Source organism: Cajanus cajan, chromosome 11 (assembly GCF_000230855.2).
Source record: "Cajanus cajan strain Asha chromosome 11, NIPB_CcT2T_4, whole genome shotgun sequence".
Lineage (NCBI taxonomy): Eukaryota > Viridiplantae > Streptophyta > Magnoliopsida > Fabales > Fabaceae > Cajanus > Cajanus cajan.
Window position 1 is genome coordinate 6,243,919 of NC_138527.1, and position 20,101 is coordinate 6,264,019.

The 20,101-nt window shown below is 29.7% G+C and overlaps 1 long non-coding RNA gene across 1 annotated transcript; it reads right to left on the bottom strand.

Moving 5' to 3' along the window:
• Positions 1-17,520: 17,520 nt before the first annotated feature.
• LOC145953288 (uncharacterized) lies at positions 17,521-19,359 on the bottom strand. The gene is made up of 2 exons (XR_014430829.1): positions 18,801-19,359; positions 17,521-17,780 (listed from the first exon to the last, which is right to left on the bottom strand). It is a non-coding gene; the product is annotated as an uncharacterized LOC145953288 (long non-coding RNA).
• Between the last annotated feature and the right edge of the window lie 742 nt (positions 19,360-20,101).

Consider the following 20,101-nt stretch of genomic DNA (forward strand, 5'->3'; position numbering starts at 1 on the left):
TATTTTCTTCGTTTGAAATGACCCGTTCCACTTTTGGAACAGCTCGTTCCGGCGTAAAAAAAAACAGAATTTTATAAAAATTTTCATAAATAATTTAAATTATTACAAACATTTAAAATATTCTATAAAAACCTCTTTAATTAACTAAAATAAAAATAATCTTCATAAATATAAATATAAATAATAATTAACATTGTATTAGTAAAAAATTCAGGGTGTTACATTTGTGGAGTCAGTCATTGATCCTAAAAGCGAATGAACATCTTAGAAAGGGCTACCCATGTAGAGTTATGACCGGTGCACTACAAGAAAAATCAGGATTATCTACGGAAGAAATTCGTAGATAAGCATGAAAATCCGTAGATAAGTCTTAATTATCTACGGATTATCTACGGCCAAAAATTCGTAGGTAATAAGGTCGTAGATAACGTTACCTACGGAAAATTTTTCGTAGATAATGTTACCTACAGAAAATTTTTCGTAGATAACCCACGAAAGTTATCTATGGATTTTTTCTGTAAATAACGTTATCTATAGAAAGTTTTCCATAGATAACTCACGAAAGTTGTTATCTACGAATTTTATCCGTAAAATCCATAGATAACCTTCAGAAAATTTTTATTTAATTTTAATAAATTTATTAATGTAACAACCCTCATATTTGACCTCTCAAGGATGTTATTTCATGACGCTTCACTTTTCAACGTGTCAATATAAGTAGTACAAATTAACATTTAAGTCATCCTCAACTATACAATCTCATACTTATACTATTTTTGGATTCCTCTCATTTTGGTGTGTCCAGATCGCTATAAAAATATATATAATAATTATATTACCAATAATAATAATTATATTATATTTAATTAATCTTTATATATATATATACTTACTTGTATAATTAACAATCTACTTATTTCTATTTAAAATTAATATTATGATACAATTTAAATTATTTATTATAAATTTAAAACCTGTATTATAGGAGAAGATCCTCCTAAATATTGGGAAAAGACCCTATTATATGTAAATTAGATATAATAAATCCTGATTTGGTAATAAAAACAAAAGATATTCCTTATGAAAATTTGAACAAGAAGAGTGCAAAATACATATTAAAGCCCTCTTTGATTTAAAGGTTATAGAACCTAGTACCAACCCACCTAGGAGTTCGACTTTTATTGTTAACAAACACTCTAAACAAAAACAAGGAAAAACTAGAATGGTATACAACTACAAATATCTAAATGACAATACTCATATAGACGGATACACTATACCTTCTAAGGATGTTTTAATAAATAGAATTCAAAAAGAAAAATGGTTTTCTAAATTCGACTTAAAGTCTGGATTTCATCAAGTTAGAATGCATCCCGATTCAATAAAATGGACAACTTTTTCTTGTTCAAAAGGACTTTTCGAATGGAAAGTAATGCCTTTTGGTCTAAAAAATACTCCACAAATTTTTCAGAGAAAAATGGACAATATTTTTGGGCAATACAAAGATTTTACTTGTACATATATTGATGATGTACTAGTATTTTCAAAAACAAAAGAAGAACATTTTTTTCATTTAAAACAAGTTCTCTATTTGTTTGAAAAATATGGGGTTATAATTTCCAAATCCAAGATGAAAATTTGTAAGACACATATATCCTTTCTTGGAATAGAAATCGGGAATGGAAAAATTAAACTCCAACCCCATATTTCACAAAAAAATCCTTGCTTTTCCTGACAAAATGGAAGACATAAAAATCCTAAGAGCTTTCTTAGGACTTTTAAACTATGCAAGAAATTTCATAAAAGACTTGGGTAAATATACAACACCCTTGTATAATAAAACTAGATTAACCGAAAAAAGAAAGTTTAATATTGAAGATATAAAACTGGTTAAACAAATAAAAGAAATGGTTAAAAATTTGTCTTCTTTATCATTACCATTGGATATAGACTATTTAGTCATAGAATGCGATGGATGTGAGTTAGGATGGGGAGCCATTCTAAAGAAAAAGAAGAATAAATATGATAATATTTCTGAAGAACAAATCTATAGGTATGCTTTAGGAAAGTATCATACAAAACCTCAAATTTATTCTACCTCTATAGTTTATGAGGTAAACACTACGAAATTCTTAAAACATCCTTAGAAGGAATCCTAGATAGATTCCTTAGAAGAAAAATTATAGTACTAGACAACTAGAAGAAATAATAGACATCCAGTCTAATATAGACATCAAAACAAATGCTAGGATAAATTCTCTTAATCCTAGACAACTTTACAACCTAAATTGGCTAAGTTCTGATAGAACTAGCTTATACAGATATCGTCGATTAGACAACTTTCATCTACCAGATGGACAACATGAAATTATAAGATTAATTTCTGAACAAACTGGTAGACAACTTCTGAGAACCGGATTCATTCCTAGAGAAAAGGTCATTACTCCTATAGATTTTTCTATAAGAGATAACATAAAATCTAAAGGAAAGAGACTACCTATTGAACCTAATTTCAATATGCCCTCTCTTTTGTTAAATATAGGAAGTGTTGACCCCCAACACTTGCCTAATTATATAGAATAATGGACTTCTGCTGTTATACGAGACTATAGAATTCACCAAACCTTGGGAAAAGTTTTCAGCCTGTTGTTTTTTTTCTCCCATTTTTCTACGGCTAAGAGCAATCTATGTGAGAGTTGACATTCTTCTAGTAAACTCCCATCATTCTTCTCTTGTTCATAATTTGGAATATAAGATTCAAAATATGAACCATACCATAGATTCATAAGAGATTTTCTGGAAGGTTCTTCCTCTTCTTTATCTCTATCAGGAGTTTGTATATTCTCATAATCAGTGAATCTGATTGAGAGACTGAGGAATCTATCTAGGATTCTTGGCTGTTGGTTTATTGCTTCTGCAATAGGTGTGTGTCCCGAAAGGGTTTGTGAAGTTCCTGTAAAAGGAAAAGTTTGTGTTCTAATGTTCATTTTGTAACATTCCAAAATTTTATTTTTTTATGTATTGGAATTAATAGAAGAGTTACCATATTTTTATACGTATTTTACTATTTACATATACGTATTTTACTATTTACGTATATGTATTTTACTATTCATGTATACGTATGTATGAATAGTATTCTACTATGCATGCATAGTGAATGGCTGCGCATGAGGGGCGGCTACGAGGGGCTGCGGAATTCAGAATTCTAAAAATTTAATTAATTCTAATATTTTAATGAATAGTGCATAGTAACTTTAATATTATAATAATGAAATAATATTATTTTAATGAATAGTGCATAGTGCATAGTAATTTCAAAATTTCTATAAATAGGGGCCTAGGGTTTTGAAAATTCATAATTCTAGAGAGAAGGAAATTCTAGAGAGATAGAAAGGGAGAAAGAAAGAGAGGAGATTCTGCCCTAGTTCCGGTTCCGATTTAAGAAAAAGAGGAGGAGGTTCTGCCCAAGTTACTATTTATCCAGGTACGGGAGAAAAGAGGGTTATTTATATGTATAGTACATGAGGGTATTGGGTAGAATTTCTCAGAAGCATGTTTAATTTATCTGAATGGAAGGCTGAGCCTCCTATTAATTTATAATTTAAACGTTTTTGATAAAAGACTAAAATGTACATCTTTGTTATATTTTTATTACATGATTTGGAAAATATAAATGGATTCCTAACTAGGAGGCACTGCCACCTTTACTGGAGTTAATTTATATTTTCTCTATTATCATCTGTATATATATTATAACTAAGCGACTCATGAACGGTTGGACCATTGAACTATTAAACATTGAATTATTGACCCTTGGAATATTGAACTTTTGGATTATTGGATTAATGAACTGCATTAACGGACAATTTAGATAAATTATAATTAAGGGAATATAATATGATGTATTAAGTATGTAATAAGTCGAGTGTTGAATCAATAAATATATGACATGTATCATATTTATATATTAATAAACTTGCTTTATTTTGTTGGAATTATTAAGAATGATTGAGGAGTATGTAAACTCTATTTTGTTGTCTTATTTGTTATGCATATGAAATTGCGTAAGTGATAGAAATTGAATTATGAGTTGAGATGTTGTATGGTTGTGATATGGATGTGATTGTGATGTCTCACATCAATGACTAGGATGGCACGGCCCTGTATAAGTGGTGCTACAGGGAAGGCATGACCCTAGCATGGTGTGGGATGAGAAAGACAGTTAACACCACCACTTATGTCGTTCATGGCTGCCCTGGCATAGGGTTAATTGCAAGAGATTGTATTGATTGTAATGTGATTGTGTTTCCTCACACCAAAATGGTGAGGGACGGCACGGCCCCTGGGTAAGTGATGCTACAGGGAGGGCGTGACCCCTGATCTGGTGTGGGTTGAGTGAGGCAATTAACCTGTATCACTTGTGTCAAACGTGGCGAGGTCTTGGCATAGTGTTAATTGTTGGATTGATATGAATTACGTATGTGGAAATGATTGTGAGATTGACATGAGTTATAAATGTTAAATAATTATGATATTGACTTAAATGATGGATTGAAATATGTTTATATACACGTTTGTATATACTATATAACGAGTTATGATGAGATTATCTTGTAATATGTTTGAATGTACTTTGCATATAGATATTTTCTTTTCTCACCGTATAAATTGTGGATATTTTAGGTGGAGAGGATCCAGCTGCAAGTGGCATATAAGATGCTAGCATTTTATTTTGGGAAATGTTCTGATATTGTGACATCGGGGCAGAGGATTTTAGGACGAAATATTTATATGCATTTGGTATTGTAATATTATTTTGAAAACAATTTGTAAAACTCTTATGTTTTATGTTTTATATTTATATTATTGTGATTATCGAAGTTTCTTATGTGAACCCTGTTACCATAATTTAAATTTTTATTACAATATAAGTTGGGGTAGTAAGGGTGTCACATTTAGTGGTATCAAAGCATGTCGATTCAATCGACCGTGAGTTATGAGTCTACTGTGCTTGTTTGGTAGATGAATGATATGGTAAAAATTGATTGTTGAACTTATTGATAATATGACGATTGATTGAGTTAATTATTTTAGAGTATGATTATTAACTTTTTGGGGGGAGAAAAACAGAAACAATGGCAGGAGGTAGAAATGATCGTGCAATCGCCGATGCTCTACAAGCAATGGCTCAGGCTCTTGGTAATTTGAACCAACGACCAGAAATTGATTGGCTAGAGAGATTCCAGCGAAATAATCCACCAAGTTTCCGTGGAGGTTATAATCCTGATGGAGCTGCTGACTGGATATTTGAAGTTGAAAAGATATTCCAAGCTATGGGATGTCCTATGATACAGAAGGTGACTTTGGCTGTTTTTATGCTTTCTGGAGAGGCTGGCATCTGGTGGCAAGGTGCTTTGCAAAGAATGATGGCTGCAGGAACTCAAATAAACTGGGATAATTTTAAACAACTATTCTTGGAGAAATATTTTCCTCGAGACGTGAGACATAAGAAACAGGTGGAATTCCTTGAATTAAAACAAGGAGAGAATTCAGTGGCGGAATACGTGACCAAATTCGAAGACTTGGTTAGATTTTGTCCTATGTATGATGGCATAGACCATGAGGAGGACAAATGTGTGAAGTTTGTGAGCGGTCTGCGCCCTGAGATCAAACAAGTATTCAATTATCAAGGGATCACGCAATACCATGAATTGGTAAACAAGTGCAGAGTATATGATGAGGATAACCGAGCTAGAGTAACTCATTATAAAAGTGGAGGACCAATGAGAAATAATAAGTTTGCTTCATCCAATAAGAATAAACCTTATACCAAGGTTACCGGGGACTCAAGTTCTAAGGTGAATAATCAAGGTTCTACACAACAAAGAAGCCAAGTTCCAATGGTCAGCCAAACGTCTGGAAGAGGAAGTGTGAGTTTTGTTCCACACAACAACTGTTTCAAATGTGGCAAGCCAGGTCATAGAGCAGCTGAGTGTCGGATGCAAAAAGTAATGACATGTTTCAAATGCAAAGCAGAAGGACACAAGGCTAGTGAATGTCCCCAGAATAGGAAAGAAACAACAGAGATTGGAGGGAACACCAGCAAACCTCGAACCACAGGAAGAGTATTTGCTTTGAATGGTGCTGAAGCTACTCAATCGGAAGACTTAATTCAGGGTATGTGTTTCATTAATGGAACTCCTTTAACCGTTTTATATGATTCTGGTGCAACTCACTCTTTCATATCACATGCATGTGTGTCTAAACTAAAATTACCTGTCTCTTCCTTGTCTTTTGAGTTAATTGTCGAAACACCCACTAATGGTTCTGTAATTACTTCTGATGTCTGTCCAAAGTGTCCTTTAACTGTTGAAGATAACGATTTCATGGTTGACTTAATTTGTTTACCTCTAAGTCAACTAGATGTTATTTTGGGTATGGACTGGTTATCTTCCAATCATGTCCTTCTAAACTGTGCCTGTAAATCTATTATTTTTGGTAAACCTGTTGAAAAAGTGAGTAGGGATTATTTGACTGCCAACCAAATTAAGGTATCTATGCAAGAGGATGCCCAAGTGTACATGTTGTTAGCTTCTTTAAATTCTGAGAAAAATGTTTCGGTAAATGAACTGCCTGTTGTGTGTGACTTTTCAGACGTTTTTTCTGAGGTGTCTAGCTTACCCCCTAAAAGAGAAGTAGAATTTTCCATAGATTTAGTTCCAGGAGCAGGACCTATTTCTATTGCACCTTATAGAATGTCACCCATAGAGTTAGTGGAACTAAAGAAGCAAATTGAGGACTTGTTAGAAAAGGGGTTTGTGAGACCTAGTGTATCACCTTGGGGAGCACCCGTACTCTTAGTCAAAAAGAAAGATGGTAGCATGAGATTGTGTGTGGATTATCGCCAGTTGAACAAGGTGACCATTAAGAACAAATATCCATTGCCTAGGATAGATGATCTTATGGATCAGTTGGTAGGTGCTTGTGTGTTTAGTAAGATTGATCTCAGATCAGGGTACCATCAGATCAGAGTTAAGAAGGAGGATGTACCTAAGACAGCATTTAGGACTCGCTATGGACACTATGAGTATCTAGTAATGCCTTTTGGTGTGACAAATGCTCCTGCAATTTTTATGGATTACATGAATCGGATTCTTCATCCGTATTTGGATAAATTTGTAGTTGTCTTTATAGATGACATACTAGTTTATTCCAAGACTAAAGAGGAGCATGAGGAACATTTAAGGGTAGTACTACAAACACTAAGGGAGAAACAACTTTATGCTAAGTTGTCCAAGTGTGACTTTTGGCTAGAGGAGGTGAGTTTCTTAGGGCATGTAATTTCGAGTAGAGGTATAGCAGTGGATCCATCTAAAGTTGAGGCTGTGCTGAATTGGGAGGCACCTAAGTCAGTTAGTGAGATTAGGAGTTTTCTTGGATTGGCTGGATACTATAGAAGATTTATAGAGGGATTCTCTAAGTTAGCATTACCCTTGACAAGCTTGACTAGGAAAGGAGTTATATTTGTTTGGGATAATAAATGTGAGGATAGTTTCCAAGCCCTTAAGGAAAAGTTGACTAGTGCACCTGTTTTAGTGTTGCCTGATCTTAGTAAAACTTTTGTAGTTTACTGTGACGCTTCTAAGATGGGTTTGGGTGGAGTATTAATGCAAGAAGGAAGGGTCGTATCTTATGCATCCAGACAATTGAAAGTACATGAGAGGAATTACCCCACCCATGATCTTGAATTAGCAGCAGTAGTGTTCACACTTAAGATTTGGAGACATTATTTGTATGGTTCAAAATTTGAGGTGTTTAGTGATCATAAGAGTCTTAAGTATTTATTTGACCAAAAAGATTTAAATATGAGGCAAAGGAGATGGTTGGAATTTCTTAAGGACTATGATTTTGATCTTAATTATCATCCAGGAAAAGCTAATGTGGTAGCTGATGCCTTGAGTAGGAAATCTTTGCATTTGTCTTCTCTTATGATTAGGGAGATGGATCTTTTGACCCAATTTAGAGACTTAAGTTTGACTTGTGAAGTGACTCATAATAGTGTGAGATTAGGTATGACTCGGGTGACTAGTGAGTTGTTAAGGGAAATTGGAGAAGCTCAGTTAGTGGATTCATTTCTAGAGGCTAGACGTAAGGCTATAGGACAAGGGATTGGAGGAGAATTTACCTTGGGTGCAGATGGAGTGATAAGATTTAAAGACCGAGTATGTGTGCCTAGTGACCCTACACTTAAACGATTGATACTAGAGGAAGGTCATAAGAGCAAGCTTAGTTTTCATCCAGGAGCAACGAAGATGTATCAAGATCTCAGGAAGATATTCTGGTGGCCTAGGATGAAGAAAGATATAGCTGAATTTGTGAGTGCCTGTTTAGTATGTCAGAAGGCTAAGATAGAGCATCAAAAACCTTCAGGATTACTTCAGCCTTTGAGTATACCCGAGTGGAAGTGGGATAGCATCTCTATGGACTTCATAGTTGCTTTGCCTAAAACTAGGAAAGGGCATGATTCCATTTGGGTTATAGTTGATAGGTTGACCAAGAGTGCACATTTCTTACCTATTAACATTAGGTATTCTATGGAGAGATTAGCTAGACTGTATATTGATGAAATTGTGAGATTACATGGTATACCATCTAGTATAATTTCAGACAGAGACCCTAGATTCACCTCTAGATTTTGGGAGAGCCTACAACAAGCTTTGGGAACCCAACTGAGACTTAGTTCAGCATACCACCCTCAAACTGATGGTCAGACTGAAAGGACTATTCAGTCTTTGGAGGATTTGCTTAGAGCCTGTGTTTTGGACCAAGGAGGAAGTTGGGATAGCCTTTTACCTTTAATAGAGTTTACCTATAATAATAGTTACCACTCTAGCATAGGTATGGCACCCTATGAAGCCTTGTATGGTAGGAGGTGTAGAACTCCTTTGTGTTGGAGTGAGCCTGGAGACAATGTCATCTTAGGACCTGAAATTGTGCAGCAAACCACTGAAAAAGTTAAATTGATACAGGATAGGATGAGGACAGCTCAGAGTAGACAAAAAAGTTATGCTGACAGGAGAAGAAAAGATTTAGAATTTCAAGAAGGTGATCATGTATTCTTGAAAGTCACTCCGTGGACTGGGGTTGGTAGGGCATTAAAATCCAGAAAACTTACTCCTCGATTTATTGGTCCTTTTCAAATTCTTAAAAGAGTCGGCAATGTTGCCTACAAAATTGCTTTGCCTCCTAATCTGTCAAATCTTCATGATGTTTTTCATATTTCACAACTTCGAAAATACATCCATGATCCTTCGCATGTGATTGAGTCGGATTATATTGAGGTTAAGGAGAACTTGACGGTGGAAGCTACCCCGGTGAGAGTTGAGGATCGAATGGTAAAGCAACTTAGGGGTAAAGAAATTCCTTTGGTAAAGGTTATTTGGGGAGGAGCTATACCAGAAAGTGCTACTTGGGAATTAGAGGAGAAGATGAAAGCTTCATATCCATTTTTATTTGCATCAGGTAATTTCGGGGACGAAATTTCTAAAAGGAGGGAAGTAGTGTAACATTCCAAAATTTTATTTTTTTATGTATTGGAATTAATAGAAGAGTTACCATATTTTTATACGTATTTTACTATTTACATATACGTATTTTACTATTTACGTATATGTATTTTACTATTCATGTATACGTATGTATGAATAGTATTCTACTATGCATGCATAGTGAATGGCTGCGCATGAGGGGCGGCTACGAGGGGCTGCGGAATTCAGAATTCTAAAAATTTAATTAATTCTAATATTTTAATGAATAGTGCATAGTAACTTTAATATTATAATAATGAAATAATATTATTTTAATGAATAGTGCATAGTGCATAGTAATTTCAAAATTTCTATAAATAGGGGCCTAGGGTTTTGAAAATTCATAATTCTAGAGAGAAGGAAATTCTAGAGAGATAGAAAGGGAGAAAGAAAGAGAGGAGATTCTGCCCTAGTTCCGGTTCCGATTTAAGAAAAAGAGGAGGAGGTTCTGCCCAAGTTACTATTTATCCAGGTACGGGAGAAAAGAGGGTTATTTATATGTATAGTACATGAGGGTATTGGGTAGAATTTCTCAGAAGCATGTTTAATTTATCTGAATGGAAGGCTGAGCCTCCTATTAATTTATAATTTAAACGTTTTTGATAAAAGACTAAAATGTACATCTTTGTTATATTTTTATTACATGATTTGGAAAATATAAATGGATTCCTAACTAGGAGGCACTGCCACCTTTACTGGAGTTAATTTATATTTTCTCTATTATCATCTGTATATATATTATAACTAAGCGACTCATGAACGGTTGGACCATTGAACTATTAAACATTGAATTATTGACCCTTGGAATATTGAACTTTTGGATTATTGGATTAATGAACTGCATTAACGGACAATTTAGATAAATTATAATTAAGGGAATATAATATGATGTATTAAGTATGTAATAAGTCGAGTGTTGAATCAATAAATATATGACATGTATCATATTTATATATTAATAAACTTGCTTTATTTTGTTGGAATTATTAAGAATGATTGAGGAGTATGTAAACTCTATTTTGTTGTCTTATTTGTTATGCATATGAAATTGCGTAAGTGATAGAAATTGAATTATGAGTTGAGATGTTGTATGGTTGTGATATGGATGTGATTGTGATGTCTCACATCAATGACTAGGATGGCACGGCCCTGTATAAGTGGTGCTACAGGGAAGGCATGACCCTAGCATGGTGTGGGATGAGAAAGACAGTTAACACCACCACTTATGTCGTTCATGGCTGCCCTGGCATAGGGTTAATTGCAAGAGATTGTATTGATTGTAATGTGATTGTGTTTCCTCACACCAAAATGGTGAGGGACGGCACGGCCCCTGGGTAAGTGATGCTACAGGGAGGGCGTGACCCCTGATCTGGTGTGGGTTGAGTGAGGCAATTAACCTGTATCACTTGTGTCAAACGTGGCGAGGTCTTGGCATAGTGTTAATTGTTGGATTGATATGAATTACGTATGTGGAAATGATTGTGAGATTGACATGAGTTATAAATGTTAAATAATTATGATATTGACTTAAATGATGGATTGAAATATGTTTATATACACGTTTGTATATACTATATAACGAGTTATGATGAGATTATCTTGTAATATGTTTGAATGTACTTTGCATATAGATATTTTCTTTTCTCACCGTATAAATTGTGGATATTTTAGGTGGAGAGGATCCAGCTGCAAGTGGCATATAAGATGCTAGCATTTTATTTTGGGAAATGTTCTGATATTGTGACATCGGGGCAGAGGATTTTAGGACGAAATATTTATATGCATTTGGTATTGTAATATTATTTTGAAAACAATTTGTAAAACTCTTATGTTTTATGTTTTATATTTATATTATTGTGATTATCGAAGTTTCTTATGTGAACCCTGTTACCATAATTTAAATTTTTATTACAATATAAGTTGGGGTAGTAAGGGTGTCACACATTTTCTTAGCTTGGCAAGAATAAATTTTTTAGAACTTTGTGTGCAAGGGATACTAGTCCCTAGTGGAAGTCTAGAGAGTTGGTTAGAGATTCTATCTAGTTCTCCGTTTATTGGAGTGGATCTCGTTTTTATAAGCTCAAAAGCTTTGTCTAGTTTTTCTTCTAAACTCTTAATCCTATTAAGGATAAGGTTTTGAGTTTTATGGATACTTTCTATATTGTCAGAAAGCTCTTCTAGTTCTCTTTTAGTGGCCAAATCTTTGTAGCTCTGATACCAGCAAAAACTGATATCTGGTGTGTATGAAATGGAAATGATAACAAAGGTGGAGGGTACAAAGAAAATATTATAAATTTTTTTTAGCTTATCACATATATCCTACTAAATAAATTTTAATATTTTTAAAATAAATTTGATGAGAAAAGTTTAAGATTATTTTTATATTAAAATTATCTTCTGGTAAAAATGATTTATAAATTTTGTAATTATTGAAGTGATTTTTTAATCAAAATATTTAAAAATCTTAATATTAGATTTTTAATAATTTGATAAATTTTAAAAATTGTAAAAATTATAATTATTTTGATTTTTTTTGGGTGTAAATAATCAATTTAAATTTTTTAAAAATTAAAGATAAGTTAATCAATTAAAAAAAACGTATTAAATTTAGGATCTAAATTTTTAAGATTTAGGATACAGTATATCTAAAGTTTTAAGATTTAGGATACAGTATAGTTTTATATATAATAATTATCTTTTTAAAGATTTTATAATTATTATAGTGATTTTGTTTTTGAAACCGATAAACAATTTTTTATTTTAAAATATCATAATTAATTTGGTATTTGTTTATAACTGAATCATTTAAAATTTAAATTTTAAGACAATTTAATAAATTTTAAAATAAAATTTAGGGTTTAGAGTTTTAAGATTTAGTGGATTTTTTATATATATCATAATTATCTTTTTAAATATTTTCTAATTATTCTAGTGATTTTGTTTTTGTAACTGAAATATAACAATTTTTTATTTTAAATATCATAATTATTTTGGTCAATTTTTTTTGTTTATAACTGAATCATTTAAAATTTAAAATTTAAAATGATTTAATAAATTAAAAATAGGACTTATAGTTTTAAGGTCTAGCAGATTTATATATATATATATATATATATATATATATATATATATATATATATATATATATATATATATATATATATATATATATATTAGAACTATCTTCTGCTAAAAGTGATTCATAATTTTTTTAAAATTTAAAGAATTTGATAATTAAAAAATGTTTTAAGAATATGATATTCACTATGGTAAATTCTTTTGTAACTAAAATATTTCAAATAATGTTTTTTTGATATAATTTGATAAATTACAAAAAAAAAAATCAAATTTACGGTTGAGAAATTTAAGTTTTAGGGTTTATTGGGTTTTTTTTATGTATATTAGAATTATCTTCTATAAAAAGGAATTAAAAAAATCCATCATTATTCTAGTAATTTTATTTTTTAAGTGACATGTAACAAATTTTACTTAAAAATATTGTAATAATTTTGGTGAAAACTGAATTATTTAAAATATATAGAGAATTTGTTAAATTAGAAAATGTTAAAATTAAAAAAGAAATGTTACTTAAAAAATAATTAATTAATCCAGATTTTTACACATGAAGTTCAAAATTCGGTTAATTTTTTTTATAACATTTATCTTCAAACTAAAATTTAATATTTTGAAAAGAAATCTGAGAAGAAAGATATTAGGGATTTGGGTAACTTCTTATCAAATATTATTTTGTGATTATTATCTAAATTATTAATAATTGAAACGCTTTTATTCCTGGGGTGCAGTAAGCAGATATATAGAGAGGTGGACTACTAGTTGAGTATCAGATAGAGCAGATAGTTTAGTCCCTTGGCAAAGAAGGTGAAAGATGAATGAATTGGTTCGCTGGATCTGGAATGGAACCAGATAATATGAAAAGGGCTCTCGACCCAAAGAAACCAGTCCTATCCTATCGTTTCGTCTTTCATGCTCACATCCTCCCCTTATCCCACGCTTTTCGTCTTCTTGCATGTGCCTTACGGTATCCAGATTCACTCCTCTCTGCTTCCTATGATTCAACTGAAGATCCACAATGTCTGCTTTCGTTACTCTAACAACTAAGCAAGTCAAAATAATTCTAAAATTATGGCTCTTTATTCATCATTCAATTGTGTTATGACTCTTCTTAAGATTATCTTAAATTTTTATATAGAATACATTGTGTCATCAAACAAATAGCGAAAACAAATAAAGGTAATTGATGAACATACAAATCAACTAAGATACAACTAGTTGTTCAGGGAGATGAAATAAATAACAAAATGTTTTCAAGAAATTGTATATATCTCTTCTAGGTTCTTTCCTTTAAAATTATTATTTTATGTGATTTTTAAATAATTTCTCTAATTTTTTTTATAATTACAGTATAAGTTTTTATCAAACATCTCAATTAAAAAATGACAAAGAAAAAGATTATAATGTCTCAGTCGCATCCTATAAAAGTTGTTGAAAGTAAGAATGATAAGGATGGGAAAGTAGCTAGTGAGATGCAAGCATTAATAGTCCCTTTCAATAGGTTAGCCAAATTGATGGCGGATAAAAATTCTAAATTGAAGTTCGCACTTTCTACGTCACAACTTCCAATAGTTATTGGTAGCAACCAACCTACCTGTTCGGTTAATAAATACTATTTCAATTATCAACCAATGTCTCCTTATAAAATCGATGGAAAAATTATCAGCGTTCAAATACCAAAAGTAAGTTATATATATATGATTAATCTAAGGGTTATATTTTAACCCTCTCATCCTCTCATAATAAATTCCTCTTACTTGATATGCTCCCGATATATATATATATATATATATATATATATTAATTTTATTATCAAGTTTTTGTCTTAAATCAAATGTTATTTAGACCGACGTATATTAAATATTTATTTTTGTACAAGATCCCTATTATATTTATACCTCGTTCCAATATGGCGTTAGATGAAGTTGACACATATTATGTGACATATATCTTCATGCTCGATGAAGAAAATCTTCATGCGTATGTAATTGAATTATTATTTTTAATATCAATAATTATATATCATATCTTTGGTACAAGAACAAATTTCTCGCCAAATATAAATCTTTTGTTGGAGGTTAGAAAACACTAAAGATCCTTATGCCAAAGGATTAGGTGGATCAAGAGGTATAAAGGTCTTTAATGTTTTCCTATCTTCAACAAAAGATTTTTATTTGACGAGAATTTCGTTCCTGCACAAATGATATCATATATAATTATTGATATTAAAAATAATAATTCAATTCAATTACATACCCATGGAGATTTTCTTTATCACAAATGAAAATATATGTCGCATAACATGTGTCAACTTCATCTAGCGCCATTTGGAAAGAGGTCTAAATATAATAGGGATCTTCTACAAAAATAAATATTTAATATATGTTTGTCTAAATAACATTTAATTTAACACAAAAACTTGATAATGAAATTAATATATATATATATATATATGTATATATATATATATATATATAACTTACTTTTGGTATTTGGAATGCCGAAAATTCTTCCATCAATTTTATAAGAAGACATTGGTTGATAATTCATATAATAATCATTATCATCTACTTCATAATCATCAAGCAACATCATTCTACTTTCGTTGTCTGCTCTTGAAGGACTTTGATGTGAATTAGCCAAACAAGTCAGTTGGTTGCTACCAATAACTATTGGAAGTTCTGATGTAGAAAGTCTGAAGTTCAATTTTGGACTTTTATCCATCATCAGCTTGGCTAAGCTATTGAAAGTGACTATTAATGCTTTCATCCCACTAGCTTCTTCCACATCCTTATCATTCCTACTTTTAACAACTTTTATGGGAGATGATGCATTCTAGATGTTATAGTTTTTTTCTTTGTCAATTTTTGGCTGAGATGTTTGTTGAACACTTGTAGAGTAATTATAAAAAAAATTAGAAAATTTAATTAAAAATCACATAAAATAATAAAATTAAATAATGGATTTTAAAGGAAAGAATTTGGAAGAGATATAAACAATTTCTTGAAAACTTTTTGTTGTTTTCTTCATCTCTCTCTAAGCAACTGGTTGTATCCTAATTGATTTGTTGTTGACTGATTGATTAACTTTATTTTTTTTGGCCATTCTATTAAGAAATGTTTGTTGACAAAATATGTTCTATATATAGACCAACAACTTTACAATTATTTTAAATTATCGATAATTTAGATATTAAACAAAATTATATTTTATAAAAAGTTAAGACAATTCGTAAAATCTTTCTTGTCAAATTTCTTTTAAAAATATTAAATTTTAGTTTAAAGATAAATGTGATAAATAAAACATTAATCGTATTTTGAACTTCTTTATTTTATGGCATGTGTAAAAATTTTGGATTAATTAATTTTTTTATAAGTAACATTTGTATTTTAATTTTAACCTATTATAATTTAATAAATTATCTATAAATTTTATATAACTCAGTTTTCACCAAAATTATAAAGATATTTTTAAATAAAAGTTTGTTATATGTCAGTTAAAAAACTAAAATTACTAGAATAATAATGAATTTTTAATTCCTTTTCATAGAAGATAATTCTAATATAAAAGAAATTCCAACGAACCCTAAAACTTAAATTTCCAAACGGTAAACTATAAATATTTTTTTAATTTATCAAATTATATCAACATTTTAGATTTGAAATAATTTAGTTACCAAAATAATTATCATATTCATAAAAAAATTTAGTTATCAAATTATTTATAATTTTTAAATTAAATCTTTTACATATGTTTTTACAAAAAAAAAATATCACTAGATGAATAAAAACTTATAATCATTTTTAGTAGCAGATAATTCTAATATTAAAAAATCTACTAATCGTTAAAACCCTGAGTCTTCAATTTTATATTTTTAATTTATTTAATTATTTTTAAGTTGAAATTTTAAATGAATCAGTTACAAAAAAAAAATTGACCAAAATAATTACAATATTTTAAAATAAAAAATTTTGTTATATATCAGTTACGAAACACAAAATCACTAGAATAATTACAAAATCTTTAAGATAACTATAATAAATATAAAAAAAATTCACTAAACCTTAAAACTCTAAACCCTATTTTTTTAAAAAAATTTATTAAATCATCTTAAAATTTCAATTTTAAATGATTTAGTTGCAAAAAAAATTTGACCAAAATAATTACGACACTTTAGAATAACAAATTGTTATATATCAGTTACAAAAACAAAATCACTAAAATAATTACAAAATCTTTAAAAGTATAATTATAATATATAAAAATAATCTACCAAAAATATTAAAACTCTAAATCTTAAATTCAATACCCTTTTTAATTTATTAACTAATCTTTAATTTTTTTAGATTTTGAACAGATCATTTACAAAAAAAATCATAATAATTATAACGTTTACAATTTTTTTAAAATTTATCAAAGTATTTAAAAATTTAATATTTAAATATTTAAATAGTTTGATTAAAAAAATATTATATTAATTGCAAAATTTATAAATCAATTTTTTTAAAGATAATTCTAATAAAAAATAATATAAAAATTTAAAGATTGAGGTATGTATAAATCAATTTATCATTACTTTCTTTATTTAATTTAATATTTTATTTTTAAAGATTGAGGTATGTATAAATAAATTTATCATTACTTTCTTTATTTAATTTAATATTTTATTTTAGTATTAAGATAACTTAATATTATTAATTAGTGTGATAAAGATGACCCAAAACTATATCCAAAAGTTAGCATGCACGATATTGTGACACCCTCTACCCCAACATCATTAATAAACATAAAATATATTTATAAAAGATTTTCATAGATTGATATAAAACAATAAGTATTATAAGGTAGAAGGTGCACATTCATAAATTCATTAACATATATATATAACTTAAGAAGTCATAATAAAACAAAGATTATAAATCAATCCCAGTAAAGGTGGCAGTGCCTCCTAGTTAGGAATCAACTTATAATTTATTTAAATTACACAAGAAAAGAAAATGTTTTTAGAATAAGAAAAACATGAGATAAATCCTAGCTAAACCCGATGTCACATCCTATCAGAGCATGCCCCAAGAAACCTTTAGGCCTCATCACCAACATCCTCATAATGATGAACACCTGCAACATAAATTTAAACATATACAGAAAAAAAACAACAAGGGAGTGAGAAACATCTCACTCAGTTATAGATGAAGAAATAAAAGTTAAATAGCACACACACACGCAATATAATTCACATATATAATCAATCTCACATATGCTTATGTTTAATGATTTTCTTGACTTGACTCACTAATGTATGCATGTGGCGCCATACGGAAGTTTCAGAATTTATCACTGGTGACCCAAAGGTACACCTATCACTGGTGTTCATACACCTCGTTAGCATGTTACATCACTGGTGTCCCGAAGGCACACCTATCACTGGTGATCATACACCTTGTTAGCATCACTGGTATGCGGCCTCAGCGGCACACCTGGAATAATATATGCATATGATGCATGTCATACATTCATAGACTCAACATTTAGCATATTACACATATAAGATTCATATTTCATAATTATGATTTATTTTATTAATCCAACTTTAATAGTCCAATAGTCCAACGGTCCAATAGTCCAACGGTCCAATAGTTCAACAGTTCAACGGTCCATTCATGGATCGTAGGTCACAAGTCATGAGTACATATTTCATACAGTCATATCCTCATAGGTCCGCATAGGTCTCATATATACTTCATATACTCAAGTCATAATAAGATCTTCATAAGTTCGCATAGGTATTTTTATTCTAAAACTTATTCTTTTTTAACATCAATTACATATTTATTAATAATAATATATTAAGATCTTTTAAGTAAAGTAGGAAGCTTAAAAGGTAATATAAGATAATAAGGAGGCTCAGCCTTCCATTTAAATAACAGATTACAAATTTATAAATACTTAGGAGGCTTAGCCTTCCATTCAAATAATAGATTCTAATATGTAAATAAATAGGATATAAAACAAATCACATCAATAATACATATTCAAAGAAATAAATAGCAAGCAAGAGATCGGGAGCCAATCCAACAAACAAACTATTTAACAATTATTCCCACACCCCCAAGCAAGGTTTCCCACTCCCCCCCTTACCTGGATAAGTAGGAGTTGGAACTAGCGCAATAACTCTCTAAAAACTTGGGCAGAATCTCCTCTTCTCTTTCCTTAAAAAGGAATCGGAATTAGGGCAGAATCTCTTCCTCTTTCTCCTTAAACACGGCTCTGGAGCAGAACCTCCTTTTCTTTCTCCTTCTCTCTCTTACTTTCTCTCTCTATTTCTCCAGAATTTCCTTCTCTCTAGAATTCTAAATTTTCAAAACCTTAGGCCCCTATTTATAGAAATTTTGAAGTTACTATGCACTATGCACTATTCATTAAAATAATATTATAAGTTACTATGCACTATTCATTAAAATATTAAAATTAATTAAAAAATTGAAACTTGCTTCCCTCGTGGTTTCCTTAGCAGCCATTTACTATTCACATATACGTATACATGAATAGTAAAATACGTATATGTAAATAGTAAAAATACGTATACATAAATAGTAAAATACGTATACGTAAATAGTAAAATACGTATACGTAAATAGTAAAATACGTATAAAAATATGATAATCCTTCTAATAATCCCAATACATAAGAATAAAATTTTTTTTTGGATGTTACAGATATCATTTAAGATAAAAGTGTACCCTGAAATTCGAAAATGCAACATCCTTGTTTTTTTTTTAAATAATAATATTATTAATATTATTTTATTATAGTCAGAAGTATTATTTATTTTTACAAGTAGGAATTATTTATTATATTTATTTATTTAATTAATTTAATGGGAGAAGGAAAATGGTTAGGTTGACCCAATTCAGTGAACTTTTAAGAGAAGAGTTAGGCAGAGTTAATCCATTTATCTTATTTTGTGTTATGGAGGACCGAGAGATAAGGAAGATAAGGAAAGAGTTCTAGGAAAAAATGCTCAGAATTGTCTCAGGCTACATTAAATTCTTCTATCGATACAATATGTAACATCCCATTTTTCAAAAAAGTTTATTATTATTATTATTATATAGTATTTGGTCATAACTATTTTTATAATTATAGAAGAATATTATTTTAAACATTTTAAATAATTATTCTTTTGGATAATTATTTTATACGTATTAAATAAGTATTTATATTAACATTTTAAATAATTATCTATATGTTTTAAGGGATAATTTGGGAGTTGATAAATTATATATTTTATTATAAAATTTAAAAGGTTGATTTTATATGATATTTTAATATTAAATTATATTATTATATTTTTTTCTCAGAAAAATAATAATAATATTATTATTATTATAGAGGAAAAATATTTTATATAATATATGTATTTTTTTATTTAATTATTT